At 41.5% G+C, this 17,718-nt stretch overlaps 1 long non-coding RNA gene across 1 annotated transcript in view; it reads right to left on the bottom strand.

The window, feature by feature from the left end:
- LOC144580515 (uncharacterized) overlaps positions 1–10,886 on the bottom strand; it is a 37,983-nt gene extending 27,097 nt beyond the window's left edge. The window contains exon 1 of the long non-coding RNA XR_013530077.1: positions 10,646–10,886. This is a non-coding gene — a long non-coding RNA (uncharacterized LOC144580515). The remainder of the gene's footprint in view (positions 1–10,645) is intronic.
- Between the last annotated feature and the right edge of the window lie 6,832 nt (positions 10,887–17,718).

The following is a 17,718-nucleotide window of genomic DNA, read 5'->3' as shown; positions in this document are numbered from 1 at the left end:
CCAAAATTACAAAGCTTAAAAAGAGAGGAATAAAGATATCTTGGGAGGCAAAAGAAGACAAAGATGAGAGCAATTGTGAAATCAGCCTCACATGTGACACAGATGTTGCAATAATCTGATACAGAACTTAAAATACGCATATGTTAAAATCCCAATAGAAATATGTGCAAGACCAGATAACTAATTTCAGCAGAGAGACGGGAACTCTAAGAAATTTATGTGAAAATGCTAGAAATAAAACACCTTGATAGATATAAATAATACCTTTTTATGAGTTCATCAGCAGACTCAACTGTATTGGAAGTATCAGTGAACTTGAAGGTAAGTCTGTAGAAATCAGAGAAAAACACACACAAAATACAAAAAGAGTGGAGAAAAAGACAGAACTTTTTTTTCTAAGTTGACAGATTGGAGGCAGTGTTAGTGTGCCTCTTCCACTTGGAAGAACAGAATAGTGTGTACAGATTCACACTGAATTTTCTTTCCAAGAACAAATGCAGGAACGCAAAAGAAAAACTGAAAGAATCCACAGAACCTTTAAAAGAAGCAGCAGGCTACAGCCTGCTTTCTGAGATAGGCAATAAACTGGAAGTCCCCAGAATGTGAGAGATAGAGAGTCTGCCTCCAGAGTACACATCCCCACTAGGGAATCTGAAAATTCAGGCCATGGGAGAAGGCCTTTACCCTACCCAGAGCTGGAAGTGCTTCAGGGAGTAGTGTGAAATATAAAAGTAGAAGCAGCAGTTCAGTCTGGGTAACAGGGTGAAAAAATGTCTACAAAAAAATACAAAAACCAGCCAGCTGTGGTGATGCATACCTGTAGTCGCAGCTATTCAGGAGGCTGAGGAAGGGGGATCACCAGAGTCCAGGAGGCAAAATTTCGGTAAGCTGAGATTGCACCACTGGACTTCAGCCTGGGGGACAAAGCAAGACCCTGTCTCGAAAAATAGAAACAAGTAAAAGTAGCCATGGGAAGTGCCCTGAAGGTATTCCCAGTCTCCAACATTAACTAAGGGAAGTCATTTATGACTGTATCTAACAGAGGCCCTCAGGGAAATCAGCCAAAAAGCTCAGGGCAGGGTGACAGGGTAAAAGAAGCTCCTAACTGAATTTTGTGATATAATCTCCAATAGGGATAAGCTTCCGTGATTAGAAAGCAGCAAAAGGGGATTAGGGGTGGGTAGTCAGCTGCAGATACTAGTGCAGGAGCAAGGCACCTGGTTCTGTTGGCAGATGGAGAGGGGCATGGCCTAAAACTTGTGCTTGCTATCCCTGTAGGAAAGATTATGGCCTGGGGCAGGTCTGAGCTCTGTGCAGACTACCTGAATCTAAATCCTGCATTATTAGCAGAGCACTGTGAGAGTGAGGTCAGTCTCACCAACTGCATGGAATCTGGGTGAGGCTTACTGCCACCCACTACTCCCCACACACTTTGCCAACTCTCCAGTGCAGCAGAGACAGTATTACTGCCCTCTGGAACACTGCCAAAGTGGCCTGAGAACAACATCGCAACCACCACAGGGGTGATGTTCTTTCCTGCCCAAGGAGAGTCAGAGCATACACCCACCTCATCCTTTCCCCACCTGGTGGTAGCCCTCCACGCACCCTAGTAGCTTAACAAAAAGGACACAAACTTTTGGGAGCTTAATAGCCCCCTGCTTACTTGAGGAATCAGAACACTTCCCCTGAGCAACTTAGGGCAAGCTCAAGTCCCACTGCTAGTACCACAGCTGGTGTTCTTTTGCAAGTACCACCCCCTGGTTGGACGCCAATAAACACAATTCATTACAGTCCCTCTAAGTAGAATAACACTGCACCAAGGAAGGAGACAACGGCTCCGTGATCTCATCTATTACCACTGGGTACAACACCCTGGCTAGCCAGAGGTCCTGAGTCTATCCAAATGACAAGTTTATTACAACTATAACCAGAATTTATGAAAGCCAGCACATGAAGTCTATCTACAATCAAGGAATCTCAGAGTCTTCATCACTCCCCTGCCACCTCCATAAGAAATGGTGCTAGTATCCCAGCTGGGAGACCTGGAGACAGGTCACATCACTGGATTTCTTGCAGACATTCTCCAGCACAAGCCCAGAGTCTGGTAGCACCACTAGGTTGCTAGACCCAGAGGAGCAATAACAATCACTGTTATCTGGCTCTCAGGAAGTCCCATTTCTAGGAGAAGGGAGAGAGCGCCGTATCAAGGGACCACCCCATGGGACAAATGAATCTGACTGGCAGGCCTTGAGTTTCAGGTATTTTCACTTGCAGGAAGGTTCTTACAGCAGAGACACAATTGCAGTGTTGGAGGCAGTAGGAAAAGCCTGCATCTTTACTCCAACAGGTAGAGAGCCTCCGTGATCATACAGGATCTGGGCCTGCATCTCCACTCCAACAGGTAGAGAGCCTCCGTGATCATACAGGATCTGGGAGAAAGGGTTCTTGTTCACCCCTGGTACAACACTGCAAACTAAACAGCAGCTGCTCCCATGGCAATACACCACAGATGTAGCTATAGACACCCTTCCCGGAACAATTCGGGGTAATTGTATCCCCATAGGACACTTCCCTGGATTCAGGCTATCACAAGAGGCAGAGTCACAATTTCTCCCTACTTGAACATCAACAGTTCTAGAGATGAAACGTGGTGCCTGTCTAATCCGAACAGCTAGAACACTGGGATGGGAGTGAGGCTGGGAGCAGATAGCTTTCTTGCTGGCCTGGCAGGAAAGCTGATGTAGCTCCCATGCTTTACCTTAATAAAACCTCACTACATATAATTTAGAGCTCTCCCAGCCACTTCTATCAAGGCTAGAACCTCTGCCCTCCATTGGGTATTACACCTACCAATCTACTTTAGCTACAACTGGTGTGTACCGAGGGATACTTCCCCTATTGGCCTGAAGCCTCAATCGGCAACTCAGTAAATAAAATACTGGGAAAATTAAATAAATTCAAAAAGTGTACACCATCGTAGAATGAGAGAAGCTTCAAGAGATCCTTGACATTTCATCCCCATAGGAGGTAGTAAAGTAAACTTGCCTACACACCAAGTACATAACCAGCATTTAGAAAATCCAGTGCACAAAGACTCTCTATAACAAAGAAACTCACACAGAGCCTTAACCCCTAAAAGCACCAAGAATCAAGTTAGATCGTAATAAACTACGAACAGTAAAGTCATATCCTTAAGAGAAAAAAATTTTTTTAATTACCATCAAATAAAAAATAAATTCAAAAACTGTTTGAAGAAATAGTCTATCCAAAAGAGAAAGAGCCAAAAAAGTCAGTCTAGTAATATGACAAAATGGGGTTCTATACCACACCTAAAAGAACACATGAGCTCCCCAACAATGGATCCAAACCAAGATGAAATCTTTAAACTACCAGATAAAGAATTCATAAGGTTATTAAGTTACTCAAGAAAATACCAGAGAAAGGTGAAAACATAAAGAAATTTTTAAAATCCAACATATAAATGAAGAACTTACTAGAGATAGACATTGCAAAGAAAACCCAGTCAGAACCTATGAAAATAAACATCACATTCAGAGAAATACAAAATGCTGTGGAAAGTTTCAACAATAGACTAGAACAAGTAGGAAAAATAATTTTAGAGCTAAAAACAAGTCTTTCAAATTAGACTGATTAGAAATGATAAAGAAAAAAATCTAAATAAAACAGTCTGAAAGGATATAGGATTACGTAAAAATGGCCAAACTTGAAGTTCACCATTCTAACTGGCATAATACGGAATAAAACTGGAAATCCACTCCAAAAGAAACCCTCAAAACTATACAAATACATGAAAATTAAATAACGACTCTAGAATGTTTTTTTCTATACAGAGTTTTGCTCTTGCAGATTACAGGTGCCCATCACCACACCCAGCTAATTTTTTGTACTTTTAGTAGAGACATGATTTTACCATATTGGCCAGGCTAGTCTTGAACTCCTGACTTCAGGTGATCCACGCAAGGTGGGGCTCAGGCATGAGAGGAAAGTCACATCATGTATGTACTGGGCAAATGAATAGGTCACAGTCTTTACTGTGAGCAATCCATAGGAAGAAGTAGAGAGTCACACAGTCTAAGTGATGGGCCCAGAGGTATTTGAAAGTGACCCCTGTAAGTAGGGGCCAGAAAGAAGAATCACATCACCTGTGTGCTGTGCCCAGTTATAAGTCACACTTCTTTCAGTGGGCATGACTTGGACAGGGGAGAAGAGTCACATTATCCCAGTTCTAGACCCAGAAATATGTCACCATCTCTCTTATGGACAATATTCAGGTAAGAGAGAAGAGTCACATCATCTAAGTGATGAACCCAGAGGTACATCACAATGTCTTCTGTTAACGATCCAGGCAGAAGATTCACATCAACTTGGTGCTAAGCCCAGTAACATGTCAAAATCCCTTCTGTGCAAAGGGACTAGGCAGGAGAAGAGAATCACATTACCTGGTGATGAGCACAGAGATATGTCATAATGCCCCTTGTAGGCAGGGCCCAGGGAGTAGAGTTACATCGCCTGGGTGTTGGATATACCAAAGTGTCCCTTATGGGAAGTGCACAAGCAGGTGAGTCACATAACCTGGGTGAGGCAAAGCCAGATACAACAATGCTTTCTGAGGGCAGAGACAAGAAAGGAAAGGAGACTCACATCACCTGGTTGCAACGTCTAGTGATATGTAAAAATGCTCACTGTGGGCAGTGCCAAGGAAAAAGAACAGAGTTACATCTTCAAGGTGCTGGATCCAGCAATATGTTAATATCCCATCTGTGGGCTAGGTCCATGCAAGAGCATCAAGTCACTCAGGTGCTAAGCACTGGCAGATTTCACAGTCAAACCTGCAGAATGGCCCAGAAATGAGATGAACAATCCCACAACTGAGTTCAATACTGAGTATGGCATTCAATACCTCCTGTATGTTGGGTGTAAGCCCCAGAGTAACCAGCTCAACAGCCAACTGGATTTTTGCATGACAGCATCAATTTCTGTGCAGACTGTGTCTCCTTAGGGAAGTCACAGTCTCACAGGTGTGCTGCATCTTGATCTGAGAGTCACCAACCTACATGTATCTATGTATGACTCAATTATTGCGTCTTTGACTGACTATAGGTGTGAGATTCAGAACCTCAACAGTGATGTGTGTTTATGTCAGAGGATGACAATAATTACTGTTGGCTGGGTGTGCATATGAGTGTCACAATCTCACCTGTTGTGCTTGGCCCGGTTAGCACACTCTGTATACTATCCCGTGCCTTATACAGTATGAATGAGAGTTGCAATCAATTTTGAGACCTTCCTGCTGGTATGGACTCATTATTGTACCTGTGGCATTAAGTTTGGGTATGAGAGTCAACATCACTACAATTAACTAGGTCAAGATAGGAGAGTTCTCTCTTGCCTGTGAGCTGGGTTTAGAAATGAGTCACCCTGGCTAACGCCTGTAATCCCAGCACTTTGGTAGGCCAAGGCAGGCAGATCATGAGGTCAAGAAATCGAGACCATCCTGGCCGACATGGTGAAACCCCGTCTCTACTAAAAAAATACAAAAATTAGCTGGGCATGGTGGCACGTGCCTGTAGTCCCAGCTACTCAGGAGGCTGAGGCAGGAGAATTGCTTGAACCCAGAAGGCAGAGATTGCAGTGAACTGAGATTGTGCCACTGCACTCCAGCCTGGTACCTGGTGATGAAGTGAGACTCTGTCTCAGAATAAAAGAAAAAACAATGAGTCACCCTATCAACTGTGGTTGAATGTTTACATAGAAACATGGGCTTAGCACCAAGGTGATGTGAGTCTTTGGCCTAGACACTTCAAGCAGGAGGCAGTGGAACATATCTCTGGGCCTATCTGAGCTTTCCCCATGAAACAGATGTGACATATGTCTAGACCCGGCACCTAGGTGATGTGACTCTCCTTTTTTGACTAAGCCCTGTGTATTTTGGGCATTCTAACATATCCCTGGACCTAACATCTGGAAGATAAGGAGACTCTGCATGGGCTATACCTAAAAAGTTTCTTGTAACATATTTCTACATTAATCACCTTGGAGATGACTCTCCTCTCTTACCTGGGCTTTGCCCATAAGAGAGATTGTTACACACATCTGCACCAATCACCTAAATGCTGTGACTCTTCTTTCATTCCTGGGTCATGCCCACAGATGAAAGAATAACATCGCTGTGTCCAGCACACTGGTTATGTAATTATTCTGCCTGATTTCTGCTCACAGGCGGCATTGTGACATATCTCTGGGCCCAGAAACTATTTAATACGACTCTCTTCTATGACCTTAACTTTGTGCATAAGGTAAATTGTGACATTTCTCTGGGTCAGCACATAGGTGATGTGACTCTCCTTTTCTGCATGGGCTATGTTCACAGGAAAGAGACTGACTTGTTGCTGTGTTGACAGCTGATGTGATACCTCAGTTCTGGTTCTCTTAGTTTAGTGCACATGTGCAGTAGCTTTACATGCTTCTTCATATGTTGTGTGTCTCATCAGCATCTTAGATCTTCACCCAGGAGTGTATGTTTGTTGTTTGTTTGAGATGGAGTCTCACTCTGTTGCCCAGGCTGAAGTAATCTCCGCTCACTGCAACCTCCATCTCCTGAGTTCAAGCGATTCTTGTGCCTCCTGAGTAGCTGGGATTACAGGCATGCACCACCATACTCGGCTGGTGTTTGTGTCTTTAGTAGAGATGGGGTTTCATCATGTTGGCCAGTCTAGTCTCGAGCTTCTGGTTTCAAGTGATTCACCCTCCTCAGCCTTCCAAAGTGCTGGGAGTACAGGTCTGAGCCACTGTGCCTGACTGGGGGTTGCAGTTTTTGCTATTAAAATAAGCAGAAGTTAAGTTTGAGGACAGGCAAAATCAAAACGCACATGTTCTCTAGAGCAGAGAGTCCTTAATGAAGATAGCTTTGCTTGAGTATGCCCGATGGGAGTGCTAAGGCTTATTGTGTTGGCTGTGCAGTCACCACGGTTTCTATATCCCGAGATCATGGCTATTTTCTTGACTATCTTTTCTGCTTCAATTTCCCTTTAAGAGATCTTAGAGCCATAATCACACTGGAGGTTGAGGGGCTAGGTCATTTTTACTGGAGCTGTTTTCTGCTGAGTGGGTGTTACTTCTGCCAAGCCTGGGCCCTAGAGTTTCTTCCTGTGTGATCTAACAGGGTGTAAACCATGTCATTTATGGAACCAGCCGGTAAGATGTTGGCAGCCAAACGTTGAAAGCCTCGCAAAACCGTCATACAAAAAAGGAACTGCTGTAAGTAAGACAGCAAGAAATCAGTTAACATTTTAAACAGAGTTGGAACAAAAGTTAAAGCCGAAAGTATAGTAATGACTGATTCTATTAAAGACAGCAAGGCGGGTAATAGACATTGCTTTCATGTTCCAGTGAAAGTTCGTAGAGATTCAATTTTGTCTGTCTGGGTGGTGATATTATTACTATTTTCTTGGAATGAACTAGACTAATTGATTTCAAAAACAGCATTCTTCTTTTAGATACAAACATGTTTCTCACAGCCTGGCTGCGAGAAGATCCCAGGCTCTTTGGTCTGTAGGACTACAGTGGCCACCAAGCACAGACGTTGTTGAAGTCTACTGAGTCCCTCTGCTGCTGTTGGGAAGCCATTGTGGTTTCCTGAGATCTTTTATACTAGATTCCCAAGGCTCCACCTTATGGTGACATTTGTGCTGAAAAAGTATTTTGCATTAAAGTGGTGAATGCAGTGAAAGTTTTAGTGTTTTCTGTTTTTTTGCCAATAAGCAAAAGTTTTGTGCAGCCAAGTTGACAGCAGTAATTGGGTCTGTTTATGGATGATAAAGCTGAGTGATGGACAAAGAAGTCTTCAGTAAACACACTGAAGTTCTCTAAGAGCCATCAGAGTTGTTTTTTACATTGGATTAGATCATTTATTGAGAATAGAACATGCACTCTGATGGTCCTCTCTGCATTTGGGACTTTCTGTAGGAGAAGCAATTTTGCTGGCCCTGGATGGTATGAAGTCCCACTGTGAGTATTGCAGCTGGGCTGGTCTCTATTGTACCTGACAAAGGCCTTTAAGGAAGAGTGTAAAAAGGAGGTGAAACAAGATTAGATTCTACAGGAGGCTCTGATAGTGTGTGGGATGGTGGGGATTCTAAAAAAGACATGGGCTCCTGAGAGCCCCTATCTGGAGCTGGTGTTAGGCTCTGAGATCTGGAGTCTCTTCCCCTTAATAAGAATGGGTCCTCTAATGGGTCTGAGAGGCTTTCTTTTTTACTAGGCTTTAGCCCACAGGTGCTGCATAGAGCTGGGTTTTGTTCTCAGCCATAAAGGCTTGCACATAAGATACTTCAGACGATCTTCCCTGATTTCTACAGAAAAGATCTTGCTGTAGGATGCTATTAAAATTCACAGTCTAATTCTCCAGTCATGTTTTGTTAGCTAATCTGTACACAGGCTAAATAGTGTTACAAAAGAATATAAGCCTTTTCTTAATTCCTCTAGCCAAAAGCCGTTCCAGTAATATCCCAGTGGTGTTTCAATGAGAGTAGAGGTAAAGGCTCCCCACAGTGCTGAGAGAATCCAGCAAAGACAGAACATGTACTGAAGTTTAGGAGGCCACGGGCATCGCCATGAGCCAAGTGGGACCACCAAGGTGTCCAGAGCATCCCTTCAAAACCCACTAACTAAAGCTCTAGGAGGTCATAGGCATTTGCCACACACTTTCCTACTTCTCACCAGTGCTGGACATTTCCAGCCCTACTGAGATGACTCCCACTGCTGGCTCTGGGGCAGATGTCTGGCTGACAAGTCTTTTCTTAATTCACTGGTTTGCCATTTGTGATGCTCAATTATTAATACCTGGAACGCTCAGATGCAATCCCCACGTCCGGGCATCTACATGACTGCACTTTTTGTTCAGCAAAGAAAGCCTGTTGAAAAACAATGTTAAGGAGCTGGAAAATGCGTAAAGCCCAAAGGGACAGGGTGCTCTTATTCTGCCCCTCAAAACAAAACAAAAATTTTGTATACAGAAAACCTGATCAGAAAATAAATTACAATAGCCACTAGGTGGCGATCGAGTATTGCTGAAGGAACAGCAAACGGTAAGCCGAGTCTGAAGTGTGGCCAGAAAGATGTGAAACTAAGCACCAATGTAGCCCGAATATGAAATGTTGAGAGTGACCCGTGTGGTTAGTGTATTTATGGATAGTACAGAAGTAGCAGCTAGAAGGAGATCAAACTTATATTCTCTCTCTAAGGAATATTGGTGACTTAAAAACCTTTCCCTCGGAACTTTACTGAAACGGCACTGGAACAAGCAGTGATAGTGAACCGGGTAGTCTGGAACTGCTATAGTATTCACTGCAAGTAAAGGGAAAGTGAAATTAATGAAGCTGACAAACCTCTCACCGGGCCATGGCACCAGAAACATTGATGGCTGATGTAATACCTTGGTTCTTATCTTCTTAGTTTAAAAGAATTTAAACAAGACACACAGCAAAAGAATTATAGCATAGAGTAATTTATTGAAGAAAAAAAGAATATTTTGAAAATTAAATGCAGAATAGACAGTACACTCTGATAAAGAAATTCCAGGGCTGCCTGCTCATAAGGGTGAGATAGCATTAATTATTGGTGGAGAACCCCTCTTTATGGGGAGTTTTACATGATTATTCATAGGAAGGTGGAAAGAAGTGTTACACTAAGCATGTTCTGCCTGGTCTTCTCTGTGCACATGTGCAGCAGCTCTACATATTTGTGCATACATTGCCTGTCTCATTGGCATCTTAAATCTTCCCCCAAGAGTGGGTTTTTTATTATTAAAATGAGCAAAGCGTCAGCTTGAGGACAGGTAAAATAAAAATGCACGTGCTCTCTAGAAGTAAAAGTCCCTACGGAAGACAGGTTTCAAATGACCCCCAACTACTCCACATCTTAAAAGTCGCTACCACAAAGCTGGAAAGCTGTCTGTTCCTGAAGGATCAGATCCCAATTGTGTCTCTGAGACACTGGCAAATCACGCCCTACTTGAGATGGACCGATGATTTCAATTGTAAAATGCCTAAGTCGTCAGCAGCTTCAGGTTGCATTTTGGAGCTTGTCCACTCTAATGAGTTAATAAAAATGGCTCACAAGACTCCTGCCTCAGAAATGGGGCTTTCTTCTTTACTTTTAACAGATTTTGTGCAACCCTACACTTAACCTTCCTAATGCCTCGACTTTCACATTCATGAAAAAACCGCCATTGAGAGTGACATTTCCAGGAAGTCACAGTCCTGGTCACTGCTCTACAGAGCTCTGAAGCTGTTCATAATCAGGCCAGGTGGAAGATTTCTCTCAAAAGCAGTTGAGCATGCGCTCTGGCTAGAGGAAAAAGAGGGTCGTGGCACAATGGAGAGTGTCTCGGATATCAGGACAGTTTCCCCAACAGTTTAGGAAAGAAGGCAGCGCCCTGAGCTGCAGAAGATGCAATGCTCTGGAAAGAACCCTGGGTGCAGGTGAAAGAGAAAATCGAGCAGGACAGGACCAATCGGGTGAGAACAACCCGCCCTATTTGGGCAAAGGTAAGGTATCTTTGTAGGGTAATGCCCTCCTCAGTGCCCAGCCCAGACCTTCCCTTAACGTCCACATTTGTACTCACTATCCTTGGCAAAGAGTCGGCAAGGATTCAGAGTCCAACAGTACTTTGTACACCAAGAAGTCAACACCGGTCTGCCCCTCCCTCCAGGGCTATGCACTCCAGATCCTGGGACATGGTGGGATTAGAGTTCTAAAGCCTACCTACAAACAGGCTCAGAGCAGTTAAGGAACTAGAGCTCCCAGCATATGACTAGGTGGGATGCGACCACTCTGCTCCTCTTTCCAGAGCTGCGCAAAGCCCTGGAGCCTGTTGCATGCTGGGATTGTAGTCCTGCAGCTGCTTGACCAAAGGGCTGGGAGCGTTTATAAGCATACATCTCCCAGCAAGCCTAGGGAGGCGCACACAACCCCATCTCTTGCCTTGTCCCTGAGACTGGTGCATGCTAGAATTGTAGTCCTGCAGCCCTGTGACCAAAGGGCTGGGAGTGTTTATGAGCATATATCTCCCAGAAAGCCTGGGGAGAGCCACACACAGTCCCGCCTCTTCCTCCAGTGATGATCACTATCACTGGCCCAGGTGTATACTGGGATTGTAGTCCTTCAGCCCTCTAACCAAAGGTCTGGGAGTCTTTATAAAACTACAACTTCCAGCAAGGAGAAGGAGGCACTCACTGTTCTTCCGCTTCTTCCTGTAATGCACACTGTTCCTGAGCCGAGTGCATGCTGGAATTGCACTCCTGCAGCCTTGTGGTAAAAAGGCTGGGAGTGTTTAAGAAACTGCATCTCCCAGCAAAACCAGCCAGGTGCGCACAGCCTCGCCTCTTTTTCCAGTGACTAGAGAACTGTCCCTGAGCCCCCTACATGCTAGGATTATGGTGCTGCAGCTCTGTGACCAAAGTTGAAGGGAGAGGCCATGAGACTACATCTCCCAGCAAGCCCAGCAAGGCTCACAAAGCCCTGCCTCTTTCCCCAGTGATTGGTACACTGTCCCTGAGCAGGGTGAATGTTGGGATTGTAGTTCTGGAACACTGTAACCAAAGAGCTTGGAGTGTTAATGAGACTACATCTCCCAAAAAGCATAGTGAGAAGTGCACAGCGCTTTCTGTTCCTCCAGTGACGTGCACTGTCCCTGACCCTGTGTTAAAGTATTCCAGTCGTATGACAAAAGGGCTGGGAGTGACCTAGCAAGACCAAGGAGGTGTACGCAGCCCCGCCTCTTCCTCCATTGATGTACATTGTCCCTGAGCTCGGTGTATGCTGACATTGTGGTGCTGCAGCCCTGTGACCAAAGGGCTGAAAGTGTTTATGAGACTACTACATCTCCCAGCAGGCCAAGCGAGGCACATGCCGTTCCGCCTCTTTCTCCTGGGACACCCACTATTCTTGATCTTGGTACAGAAGGGAATTGTAGCCCTGCAGCCCTGTAATGAAAGGGCTGGGAGTTTTTATAAAACTACACCTTCTAGCAAGATGAAGGAGGCACGCACAGCCCTGCCTCTTCCTCCAGTCACACACACTATTCCTGAGCCGGGTGCACGTTGGGATTGTAGTCCAGCAGCCCTGCGACCAAAGGGCTTGGAGTATTTATGAGACTGCATCTCTTAGCAAGAAAAGCGAGGCATGCAGAGCCCCGCCTTTTCCTCCAGTGATGCACACGATCCCTGAAGAAGTGTTCATGAGATGGCATTTTTCAGTAAGCCCAGCAATTCACTCACAGCCCTATTTCTTTTTCCAGCGATGTGTACTGTTCCTGATTCCAGTATATGCTGGAATTGTGGTGCTGCAGCCCTGTGACCAAATGGCTGGGAGTGTTTGTAAGACTACATCTCCCAGCAAGCCCAAAAGGTGCTTATAACCTCTCCCCTTTTCTTCCAGAGAGGTGCGCTGTCTGTTAACCCGGTGCGTGGTGGAATCAGCCTGTAGCCCTGTGACAAAAGGGATGGGAGTAATTATAAGACTACATCTCCCAGCAAGCCTAATGACATGCACACAGCCTCGCCTCTTCCTCCAGTAATGCACATTGTCCTTGAGCCCGGTCCATGCTGGGATTGTAGTCCTGCAGCCCTCTGACCAAAGGACTGGGAGTGTATTCTTATAGATCTGTTCACTTGTCGTGATAATATTTTTCTTTACCCAATGAACATACTTACAATAGCTTTCTTCAAGACTGATATACTGATTACAGCATCCTGGCCATGTTGAGAATAGGTTCTGTTGTCTACTTTTTATCTTGTGAATTGATTGCACTTTCATGCTTCTTCACACATCTCATGAATTTTTAAATTGTGTAATAGGAACTACAGGGACTCTGAATTCTGTTGTATATCTTTGAAAATTGTTATTATTTTAAGAGGGAGTTAATTTGAATAGATTCAAACTTCAATTCTTACATCTGTTACAGTGACATAGTTGAAATCCTCATTCAGTTATTCCTAACATGCCTATTATATATGTATTTTACATAGATGTGCACTTCTATATAGCAAAATATAATATTTTATTAAGCTTTATTATAGTTATCTGTGAAATAGTTATTCAACAAACTACTTCAATATTACTGGAAGTCAGAACCTCAGTTTTGTTCACTTTTTGGATTTTATGTAAGTGAAATATAATATGCACACTTTTACATCTACTTTCTTTTATACAACATTATATTTATGCTATTGCAGATAGATATAGTTTATTCATTTAAAAAATTATTTTTTATGTGGGCTCTTTCTGTGAAAAAAGTCAATGGTAGCTTACTGAGGATAGCATCGAATCTATACATTACTTTGGGCAGTATGACCATTTTCACAATATTTATTTTTCCTATTCATGAGCACGGAATGTTTTTCCATTTGTTCGTGTCCTTTCTTATTTCCTTGAGCAGTGGTTTGTAGTTCTCCTTAAAGAGGTCCTTCACATCCCTAGTTAATTGTATTCCTAAGTATTTTATTGTCTTCATAGCAATTGTGAATGGGAGTTCGCTCATAATTTGGCTCTCTGTCTGTTATTGTTGTATAGAAATGCTTGTAATTTTTCCACATCGATTTTAAATTCTGAAACTTCTGAAGTTTCTCATCAGCTTCCGGAGGTTTGGGGCTGAGATAATGGGGTTTTCTAAATATAAAATCATGTGATCTGCAAACAGAGACAATTTGACTTCCTCTCTTTCTATTTGAATACACTTCATTTCTTTGTCTTGCCTAATCGCCCTGGCCAGAATTTCCAATATTTTGTTGAATAGGAGTGGTGAGAGAGGGCATCCTTGTCTTGTGCCAATTTTCAAAGGAAATGTTTTTGCCCATTCAGTATGATATTGAAATTTTTGCCCATTCAGTTTGTTAGAAATAGAGCTTATTATTTTGAGATATGTTCCATGAATACCTAGTTTATTGGGAGTTTTTAGCATGAAGGGCTGTTGAATCTTCTTGAAGGCCTTTTCTGCATCTATTGAGATAATCCTGTGGTTTTTGTCATTGGTTCTGTTTATGTGATTGATTACATTTATTGATTTGCATATGTTGAACCAGGTTTGTATCCCAGAGATAAAGTAGACTTGATCGAGATGGATAAGCTTTTTGATTTGCTGCAGGATTCAGTGTGCCAGAATTTCATTGAGGATTTTCGCATAGACATTTATCAGTGATATTGGCCTGAAATTTTTGTTGTTGTGGTGGTGTCTCTGTTATATTTTGGTATCAGGATGATGCTGGCCTCATAAAATGAGATAGAAAAGGAGTCCCTCTTTTTCTATTGTTTGGAAGAGTTTCAGAAGGAATGGTACCACCTCCTCTTTGTACCTCTGGTAGAATTCAGGTGTGAACCCATCTGGTCCCTAACTGTTTTCTGTTGCTAGGTTATTAATTACTGCCTCAATTTTAGAATGACTGCCTCAATTTTGTTATTGGTCTATTCAGGGATTCAACTTCTTCCTTGTTTAGACTTGAGAGGGTGTATATGTCCAGGAATTTATCCATTTATTCTAGATTTTCTAGTTTATTTGCATAGAGGTGTTTATAGACCAATGAAACCAAACAGAGGACTCAGAAATAACACCACACATCTACAAACATCTAATATTTGACAAACCAGACAAAAGCAAGCAATGGGGAAAGGATTCCCTATGTACAAACAGTGTTCAGAATCTAGCTAGCCATTTGCAGAAAACTGAAACTGAATCCCTTCCTTACACTTTATACAAAAATTAACTCAAGATGAATTAACGACTTAAATGTAAGATTTAAAATTATTAAAACCCTAGAAGAAAACCTAGGCAATATTATTAAAGCCATAGGCATGGGCAAATACTTTATGACTAGACACCAAAAGCGATGGCAACAAAAGTCAAAATTGACAAATGGGATCTAAGAAAACTAAGGAGCTTCTGCACAGAAAAAAAAGCTATCATCAGAGTGAACAGGCAACCTACAGAATGGGAGAAAAATTTTGCATTCTATCCATCTGACAAAGGGCTAATATCCAGAATCTACAAAGAGCTTAAATTTACAAGAAAAAAACAACCCCATCAAGAAGTGGGCCAAGGATATGAACAGATACTTTTAAAAGGAAAACATTTATGCAGCCAACAAATATATAACAAAAAAGAGATTATTATCACTAGTCATTAGAGAAATGCAAATGAAAACCACAGTGAGATACCATCTCATGCCTGTTAGAATGGTGATCATTAAAAAGTCAGGAAACAACAGATGCTGAAGATGATGTGGAGAAATAGAAATGCTTGTACACTTTTGGTGGAGTGTAAATTAGTTAAACCATTATGGAAGACAGTGTGGCAATTTCTCAGGGATCTAGAAACAAAAATACCATTTGACCCCACAAATTCATTACTGGCTATATACCCAAAGGACATTAAATTTTTCTACTATAAATACACATGCACATATATGTCTATTGTGGCACTGTTCACAATAGTAAAGACATGGAACCAACCCAAAGCCCGTCAATGATAAACTGGATACAGAAAATGTGGCACATATACACCATAGAATACTATTCAGCTATAAAAAAAGAATGAGTTTATGTCTTTGGCAGGGACATGGATGAAGCGGGAGACCATCAATCTCAGCAAACTAACCCAAGAACAGAAAACCAACACTGCATGTTCTCACTCATAAGTGGGAGTTGAACAATGAGAACACATGGGCACAGGGAGGGGAACATCACACTCTGGGGCCTGCTGGCAGGGGAATGGGGACTAGGGAAAAGATAGTATTAGGAAAAATACCTAATGTAGAATGAAAGGTCGATGGGTGCAGCAAACCACCATGGCACGTGTATACCTATGTAGTAAACCTGCACATTCTGCACATGTACCCCAGAACTTAAAGTATAATAAAAAATTATTTTTCACATTATGGTAAAGTATACATAAAATTAACCATTTTAACTATTTTAGGTGTGCAGCTCAGAAAAAATAAGTATATCCACATTGTATTACAACTATCATTCCCATGCATAAGGACATTCTTTCAACTTGCAAAACCAAAACTCTATATCCATTAAATAACAGCTCCCTGTTACTCCTCCTCTAGCTCCTAGGAACAGCTCTTCTACTTGGGTTTCTGGAATTTTACTGCTCCAAGTGTCTCATAAGTGGAATTATACAGTATTTGTCCCTTATGACTGGCTCATGCCACTTTGCACAATTTCCTTAAGGTTTATGCATGATATACCATGTGTCAGAATTTCCTTACTTTACTTAACTGAATAATATTCCACTGCATGTATAAGTCCCATTTTTTTCTGTTTGTTCTTAATGATGTTTCAAATAACATTTGGGTTGCTTCCACCTTTTGGGTGATGTGAGTCATGCTGCAATAAATCTAGGTGTACGTGTATTATTTTGTGTCTCTGCTTTCATATATTTTACTACATACCCAGGTGTAAAATTGCTGGGTCATACGGTAATTTTATGTGTAAACTTTTTTAGTAACTACTATGCTGTTATTTTATAGCAGCTGCAGCATTTTACATTTCTGCCAACAGTGTACAAATGTTCCAATTGCGCCACATCCTCACCAACACTTGTGATTCGGTTGTTTGTTTGCTTCTTTTTCCTTTGGTAGTAGCTGTGCTGATGGGTATTAAGTAATATGTCATTTGGGATTACATTTGTGTTTTTTCAGCGCTTATTAGCCAGTTTACATAATTTTTAGAGAAATGTCTGTTTAACTTTTTTTTCTATATTTTAAACAAGTAGTTCGTTTCATGGTTGCTGAATTTTTCTTTGTGTATTCTGGATAAAGTTCTATTTGTCTATTTTTTGTTTGTTTTTTCTTGAGTTTTGGGTGTCCTGTTAAAAAAATTACTGCCAAATCCAATGTTATAACATGTTTTACCTATATTGTAATCTAAGAATTATGTGGTTTTAGCTCTTATGTTTAAGTTTCTAATCAACTTAGTTAATTTTTTTCTTAGGGTTCAGCTTCATTCTTTTACATGTGGGTACCCAATTTCCTAGCACCAGTTGTAAGGACAGTTCCTTTCTCATAAAAATCATTTGACCATATATATGCGTGTTCATTTTTATTTTTTAATTTTTTAAAAAACATGTTAAAATATTTAATTTTTTTGTAATATATATTTCATTGCACTTTAGCATGTTTATTTATGTTGGCTTTCCATGTTATTCTGTTGGTCTATTTGTAGTATACTATTTTAGACTTTTATACTGAGTTCTGAAATCAGTAAGTGTAACTTCTCTAACTTTGGAATTTTTTTTCAAAATTACTTTTGCAATTTAGGGTCCCTTGAGATTTCACAGAAACTTAAAAATTGATTTGTTTTTAATGTCCACACTAAGTCATTGGAATTTTACTTTTTGGTTACTTCCTAAGTACTTTCTTATTTTCATGCTATTGTAAATTAAATTATTTTTATAGTTTACTTCTCAGATTATTTATGTTGCCAACTAAAAATACAATTTATTTTTCTATGTCGATTTTAAATGCTCTACTCTGCCGAATTCGTTAATTGTAATAGTTTTTGTGTGGAATCTTTAAGATTTTCTACATATAAGGATATATTTTCTGTCCATATTTTGATGCAGTTTATTTATTTCTCTGTTTTAATTTCTCTGATTAAAACTTCCAAAACTGTGTTGAATAAAAGTGGCAAGAGCAG

This window comes from Callithrix jacchus, chromosome 20 (genome assembly GCF_049354715.1).
Source record: "Callithrix jacchus isolate 240 chromosome 20, calJac240_pri, whole genome shotgun sequence".
Classification (NCBI taxonomy): Eukaryota; Metazoa; Chordata; class Mammalia; order Primates; family Cebidae; genus Callithrix; species Callithrix jacchus.
The sequence above is the reverse complement of the archived record's forward strand: the minus strand, read 5'-3'. Positions and strand labels throughout refer to the sequence as shown.